The following is a 7,884-nucleotide window of genomic DNA, read 5'->3' on the forward strand; positions in this document are numbered from 1 at the left end:
CAGGTCACAGATTTTTAAAAGGGTAGACTAGTATATCAGGCTCCCCGTGTACCCTCAAGAACAGTAGACTCAATTCCTTGGTTTATTTCCATCTACAATAGGGAGTAGTGGATGGAGCACATGTGACTATTAAAGCACCTCCAGGAAGATGTACCCAATGCATGAACCACAAGGGGTTTTATTCTCTGAATGTACGATAGTGTATAATCACCATCATTGGATCATGCAGTTGAATGAGAGACATCCAGGGTCAATACATGATGCTTTGATCCTGAAGCAGTTGATAATTCCGAGTGACTTTGAAAATCCTACTGCTAGTAACATAGGGAACATAGGAACTTATGAACATGAGTAGGCCATTCAGCCCCTCGAGCCTATTTCGCCATTCAATATCCTGGGTGATCTGTATCTTAACTCCATCCACCCGCCTTGGTTCCATATCCTTTAATACCCTTGCCTAACAAAAATCTATCAATCTCAGTTTTGAAATTTTCAATTGACTCCCAGTCTCAACAGCTATTTGGGGGAGAGAGTTCCAGATTTCCACTACCCTTTGTGTGAAGAAGTGCTTCCTGACATCACCCCTGAACGGCCTAGCTCTAATTTTAAGGTTATGCCCCCTTGTTCTGGACAGCCCCACCACTGGAAATAGTTTCTCTCTATCTACCCTATCAAATCCTTTAATCATTTTAAACACCTCAATTAGATCACCCCTTAATCTTCCATACTCAAGCCTAGTCTATGCAACCTGTCCTCGCAATTTAACCCTTTTAGCTGTCAAAGGCTGGCGTCTGGGAGATCAGGGGTATCTTGTCACACTCTGGTTGATGACACCTACTATGAAATCTAAATACCCCAGTGAAACGTTGCTACAATGAGGCCCATTCAACAACCAGAGCCATCATTGAGCATAACAGGCATTCTGAAGAAAGAATTCCATTTCCTCAATCATTCTGAAGTTGCGCTGTGGTACGTCCAGCCAAGATTTCCTGCGTTATAGTTGTGTGCTGCCGTTTGCATAACTTGGCCAACGGAGAAAGTGCAACTATAGGCACACCAAGATGGAGCCTCCACAGAGGAACTGTGAGAGGCAGCTGAAGACTCAGAATCAGTCAAGAATCACAGGGCTATTGAGAGCTGCAAGAGACATTTAGCTGGCTCTGATTTATGGCACCTTCTCCTGAGCTGGAAACTCTCTGTCCCAACCGTTCACCAGAAATCCCCTCTATCCCAACTACTCTATCGTGCCTTGAATAAAAGGAGATATATATATCAATAGAATGAAGGGAGAGGTTAGGAGATTTTCATTTTATGCAGAGGATTGATATGATACAGAATGTCCTACCAGAAACAATGGTGGAAGCAGAATCCATAATCGCCTTTAAAAGGGAATGGTAACTATTTTATTGCCATAATCCTGCTTGGCTAAAATGATTGCTGTAGATGGAGTCTGTGGATCAAGCGAGACTACCCACAGTCAGGTTCTGGGTGCGTCCTTCATCTGAAGTTGGGGTTCAGACCAGGTGTGTCCGCGGTTTGGATCAGGGATCTCTTACGTTGGAAATTGTCATTGGGGTGCAGACTGAGCTTAATCAGAGATTGGAGGAGCTCACCCTTTCGAATATAGGAGTTCTGTAGAGGTGTATTGCTATGGTGTAAATGAATACATCATAGCAGTGATCTATGGGCTGAAATTGTGTATTAGTAATAAACGTATTAACAAGTTTGTATCAAATTCTTATGTCTGCTATTTTAATATGGGTGTAAATCCATTTAAAATAAACAGATTAACGCCTTTTGTAAATTGTGGACAGATGATTTATGTGAGCACTTGTTGCTAACACTGCAACCCATTAAAAATTCAGAACATTTTAAGTAATGGCAGAGGCAGAGAAGAGTTTGGAAGCCCTTATTCGAGCACCAGGTTTGACCTTGTTGAGTCAGTTCAATGCAAACTAAACTGAACCTTCAATCACACCTCCTTAATAAGACAAAACGCTTTAATGTTTGGACGATCTGTGAGTTCGAGAAATAAATTTTTCAGTCCATGACCTTTCTTGGAACTAGAAAAATTAGATTTTATTTTCTTCGTAACTTTTTCCATCTTGTCGAATGTTTATATATCATTTCTGCAAGTTCTTCTGAGTTTATGAAACACGTATGTGGGTTTGTGGAAGCTGAAAAGTTCATTGACTGTCAACGGATGGAATTAGAAAGCGAGTGTTGGCCATGCTGTAAGTTAGTAGATTTACGAGGAAAGTGCAAACCTCAGAAATGATAAAATGACTGATTGGCGTCCTGGCAAACTACCAAATTGACAGATGATTTTTACCAGGTATAAAACAACTGCTTTGAGTTTTTACTGAATCAGAGTCACTATGGCCATTTAATTTCATGGGTTTGGGAATTATTTTCCAATTCAAAACTTTGCATATGTCTATTGGGTCAGTAATAGAATTCAATTTCCTTTATGGGAATAAGACCTGAAACTGTCATCGATCCAAACATATCTGAACATAAGAACATAGGAAATAGGAGCAGGAGTAGGCCACATGGCCCCTCGAGCCTGCTCCGCCATTCAATCAGGTCATGGCTGGTCTTTGACTTCAACTCCACTTTCCTGCCCGATCCCCATATCCCTTGATTCCCCTAGAGTCCAGAAATCTGTCTATCTCAGCCTTGAATATATTCAATGGCTCAGCATCCACAACCGTCTGGAGTAGAGAATTCCAAAGATTCACAACCCTCTGAGTGAAGAAATTCCTCCTCATCTCAGTCTTAAATGGCCCACCCCTTATCCTGCGACTATGCCGCCTAGTTCTAGATTCTTCAGCCATGGGAAACAACCTCTCAACATCTACCCTGTCAAGCCCCCTCAGAATCTTATATGTTTCAATGAGATCACCTCTCATTCTTCTAAACTCCAGAGAGTATAGGCCCATTCTACTCAACCTCGCCTCATAGGACAACCCTCTCATCCCAGGAAATAATCTAGTAAACCTTTGCTGCGCCGCCTCAAAGGCACATATATCCTTCCTTAGATAAGGAGAACAAAACTGTACACTATACTCCAGTTGAGGTCTCACCAAAGCCCTGTACAATTGCAGTAAGACTTCCTTCCCTTGCAATAAAGGCCAACATTCCATTTGCTTTCCTAATTACTTGCTGTACCTGCATGCTAACTTTTTGTGTTTCTTGTACGAGGACACTCAAGTCTCTTTGAACATCAACACTTAATAGTTTCTTACCATTTAAAAAATGTTCTGTTTTTCTATTCTTCCTACCGAAGTGAATAACCTCACATTTCCCCACATTACACTCCATCTGCTACCTTCTTGCCCACTTAACCTGTCGATATCCCTTTGCAGACTCTTTGTGTCCTCCTCACAGCTTACTTTCCCACATAGCTTTGTATTGTCAGCAAACTTGGATACATTACACTTGGTCCCTTCATTTAAGTCATTAATGTAGATTGTAAATAGCTGAGACCCAAGCACTGATCCTTGCGGCACCCCACTAGTTACAGCCTGCCAGCTGAAAATGACCCGTTTATCCCTAATCTCTGTTTTCTGTCCGTTAACCAATCCTCTATCCATGTTAATATGTTACCCCCAACACCATGAGCCCTTATCTTGTCTAACAACCTTTTATATGGCACCTTATCGAATGCCTTTTGAGAATCCAAATATATGATATCCACTGGTTCCCCTTTATCTAACCAGCTGGTTACATCCTCAGAAAACTCTAATAGGTTTGCCAAACACGATTTCCCTTTCATAAAACCATGTTGACTCTGCCTAATCAAATGATTTTCTAAGTGCCCTGTTACCACTTCCTTACTAATGGATTCCAGCATTTTCCCGACGACTGATGTCAGGCTAACTGGCCTGTAGTTCCCTGTTTTCTCTCTCCCTCCTTTCTTGAATAGCGGCGTCACATTTGCTACCTTCCAATCCGCTGGGACCATTCCATAATCTAGGGAATTTTGGAAGACCATTATCTCTGCAGCCACCTCTTTTAGAACCCTCAGATGTAGGCCATTAGATCCAAGGGATTTATCAGCTTTTGGTCCCGTTAGTTTCTCAAGTACTTTTTCCTCTATTGATATTCATTACTTTAAGTTCCTCACTCTCATTAGACTCTTGGTTCCCCACCATTTCTGGTATATTTTTTGTGACTTCTACTGTGAAGATAGATACAAAATATTTGTTTAACGCAGCTGCCATTTCCTGATTCCCCATTATAATTTCTCCTGTCTCAGCCTCTAAGGGACCAACGTTTACTTTTGCTACTCTCTTCCTTTTTATATACTTGTAGAAGCTCTTACAATCCGCTTTTATATTTCTTGCTAGTTTATTTTCATATTCTATTTTCTCTCTTTTTATCAATTTTTTGGTCATCCCTTGCTGATTTCTAAAACTCTCCCAATCCTCAGGCTTTCTACGCTTCTTGGCAACATTATAGTATTTTACTCCAATACTATCCTTAACTTCTTTAGTTAGCCATGGGTGGATCATTTTTCCCATGAGTTTTTATTTCTCAATGGAATGTATGTTTGTCGAGAATATTGAAATATTTCTTTAAATGTTTACCATTGCTTTTCAACCGTCATACCCTTTAATTTGGTTTCCCAATCTACCTTAGCAAACTCACCCCTCATACCTATGTAATTGGTTTTATTTAAGTTTAAGACTATAGTTTCTGACTTAAGTATGTCACTCTCAAACTCAATGTGAAATTTTATCATATTATGATCACTCTTCCCCAGAGGATCCTTTACTATGGCATTACTAATTACACAATACAAGATCTAAAATAGCTTGTGACCTGGTTAGTCCCATGATGTATTGTACTAGGAAACTGTCTCAAATGCATTCCATGAACTCGTCCTCCAAACTACCTTTGCCAATTATATTTGCCCAGTCTATATGAAGATTAAAGTCCCCCATGATTACTGCATTACCTTTGTTACAAGCTCCTATTATTTCATAATTAATACTCTGTCCAATGGTATTGCTACTATTAGGGGGCCTATAAACTACTCCCACCAGTGTTTTCTGCCCCTTGTTATTTCTTATTTCCACCCATACTGATTCTACTTCCTGATCTTCTGAGCCAAGGTCCTTTCTCACCACTGTCCTTGTGTCATCCTTTATTATTAGGGCTACACCCCCTCCCTTTCCATTCTGCCTGTCTTTTCTAAACGTCATATACCGTGGAATATTTAGTTCCCAACCTTGGTCACTTTGCAACCATGTCTGTAATGACTATTAGATCAAACCCATTTATCTCGACTTTTGCGACTAATTCATCTATCTTGCTACAAATGCTCCGTGCATTCAGATAAAGAACCTTTAATTTTGATTTTTTTTTTACCATTTTTTCCAGCTTTGACATTATTTGCTGATGTATTATTATTGGTGAACTCTCTGTCCCTTCCTGCCACACTCTGCTTATCTTTATCCAAATCATGACACTGGTCTGTTGCCTTGACTTTCCTGATTAGATTTCTATATTTCCCCCAACGTCTCCCCCCTCCTCCCCCTTTTTAGTTTAAAGCCCTATCTACAGCCCTAGTTATTCGATTGGAAATGGGTGACCGCCCGGCAGAATAAAAGGACTAGGCAGGTAGAGGAGTCCCCTGGGGCCATCTCCCTCTCAAACAGATATACCGCTTTGGAAACTGTTGGGGGAGATGGCTTATCAGGGGAAAGCAGCAAGAGCCAAGTTTGTGGCACCACGGGTGGCTCTGCTGCACAGGAGGGGAGGAATAAGAGTGGCAGGGCTATATTGATAGGGGATTCAATTGTAAGGGGAACAGATAGGCGTTTCTGCAGCCGCAAACGTGACTCCAGGATGGTATGTTGCCTCCCTGGTGCTAGAGTCAAGGATGTCACGGAGCGGCTGCAGGGCATTCTGGAGGGGGAGGGTGAACAGCCAGTCGTCGTGGTCCATATCAGTACCAACGACATAGGTAAAAAAAGGGATGAGGTCCTGCAAGGTGAATTTAAGGAGTTAGGAGATAAATTAAAAAGGAGAACCTCAAAGGTAGTGATCTCAGGATTACTACCAGTGCCACGTGCTAGTGAGTATAGGAACAGGAGAATAGACCAGATGAATGCATGGCTGCAGGGATGGTGTAGGAGGGAGGGATTTAGATTCCTGGGACATTGGGACCAGTTCTGGGGAAGGCAGGACCTGTACAAGTGGGATGGGTTACACCTGAGCAGGACTAGGACCGAGGTCCTCGCGGGGGGGTTTGTTCATGCTATTGGGTTAAGGTTTAAACTAGAATGGCAGGGGGATGGGAACCTGAGCAGGGAGACAGAGGAGGGGGAAACAAGGATAGAAACAAAAGACAGAAATGGAAGAAGCAATAGTGGAAGGCAGAGAAAACAAAGGTGAAAAACAAATAGAGCCATAGTGCAAAATAAAATTAAGATGACTAGCAATCTTAAAAAGACAAGTCTAAAGGCATTGTGTCTTAATGCGTGGAGCATTCGCAATAAGGTAGATGAATTAACAGCAGAGATAGATATTAACGGTTATAATATCGTTGCGATTACGGAGACATGGCTGCAGGGTGACCAAGGATGGGAACTGAACATCCAGGGGTATTCAATATTTAGGAAGGACAGGCAAAAAGGGAAAGGAGGTGGGGTAATGTTGTTAGTAAAAGAGGAAATCGATGCAATAGTGAGGAAGGATATTGGCTCGGAAAATCACGATGTGGAATCTGTATGGGTGGAGCTAAGAAACACCAAGGGGCAGAAAACGTTGGTGGGGGTTGTCTATAGACCCCCAAACAGTAGTGGAGATGTCGGGGAGGGCATTAAACAGGAAATTAGAGACGCATGCAAGAAGGGTACAACTATAATCATGGGTGACTTTAATCTACATATAGATTGGTCAAACCAAATTAGCAATAATACTGTGGGGGAGGAATTCCTGGAGTGTGTACGTGATGGTTTTCTAGACCAATACGTTGAGGAACCAACTAGAGAACAGGCGATCCTAGATTGAGAAAGGATTAATTAACAATCTTGTTGTACGGGGTCACTTAGGGAAGAGTAACCATAACATGATAGAATTCCTCATTAAGATGGAGAGTGAAGTAGTTGAATCTGAAACTAGGGTCCTGAATCTAAATAAAGGAAATTACAAAAGAATGAAGTGCGAGTTGGCTATGATAGATTGGGGAACTTTACTAAAAGGGATGACGGTGGATAGGCAATGGCTAATATTTAAAGAACATGTGCAGGAATTACAATAATTATTCATTCCTGTCTGGCGCAAAAATAAAACTGGAAAGGTGGCTCAACCGTGGCTTACAAAAGAAATTAGGAATAGTATTAGATCCAAAGAGGAGACATGTAAAATTGCCAGAAAAAGCGGCAAGCCTGAAGATTGGGAGCAGTTCAGAATTTAGCAAAGGAGGACAAAAGAGATTGATTAAGAGGGGAAAAACAGAGTATGAGAGTAAACTAGCAGGGAACATAAAAACTGACTGTAAAAGCTTCTATAAATATGTCAAGAGAAAAAGATTAGTGAAGGCAAATGTAGGTCCCTTACAGTCAGAAATGGGGGAAATTATATTGGGGAACAAAGAAATGGCAGAACAATTAAGCACATACTTTGGTTCTGTCTTTACAAAGGAGGACACAAATAACCTGCCAGAAATGTTAGGGAACCAAGGGTCTAGTGAGAGGGAGGAACTGAAGGAAACCAGTATTAGTAAAAAAATAGTGCTGGGGAAATTAATGGGGCTAAAGGCTAATAAATCCCCAGGGCCTGATAATCTACATCCCAGAGTACTAAAGGAAGTGGCCCTGGAAATAATGGATGCATTGGTGATCAACTTCCAAAATTCTATAGACTCTGGAA

This window comes from Heptranchias perlo, chromosome 6 (assembly GCF_035084215.1).
Source record: "Heptranchias perlo isolate sHepPer1 chromosome 6, sHepPer1.hap1, whole genome shotgun sequence".
Classification (NCBI taxonomy): Eukaryota; Metazoa; Chordata; class Chondrichthyes; order Hexanchiformes; family Hexanchidae; genus Heptranchias; species Heptranchias perlo.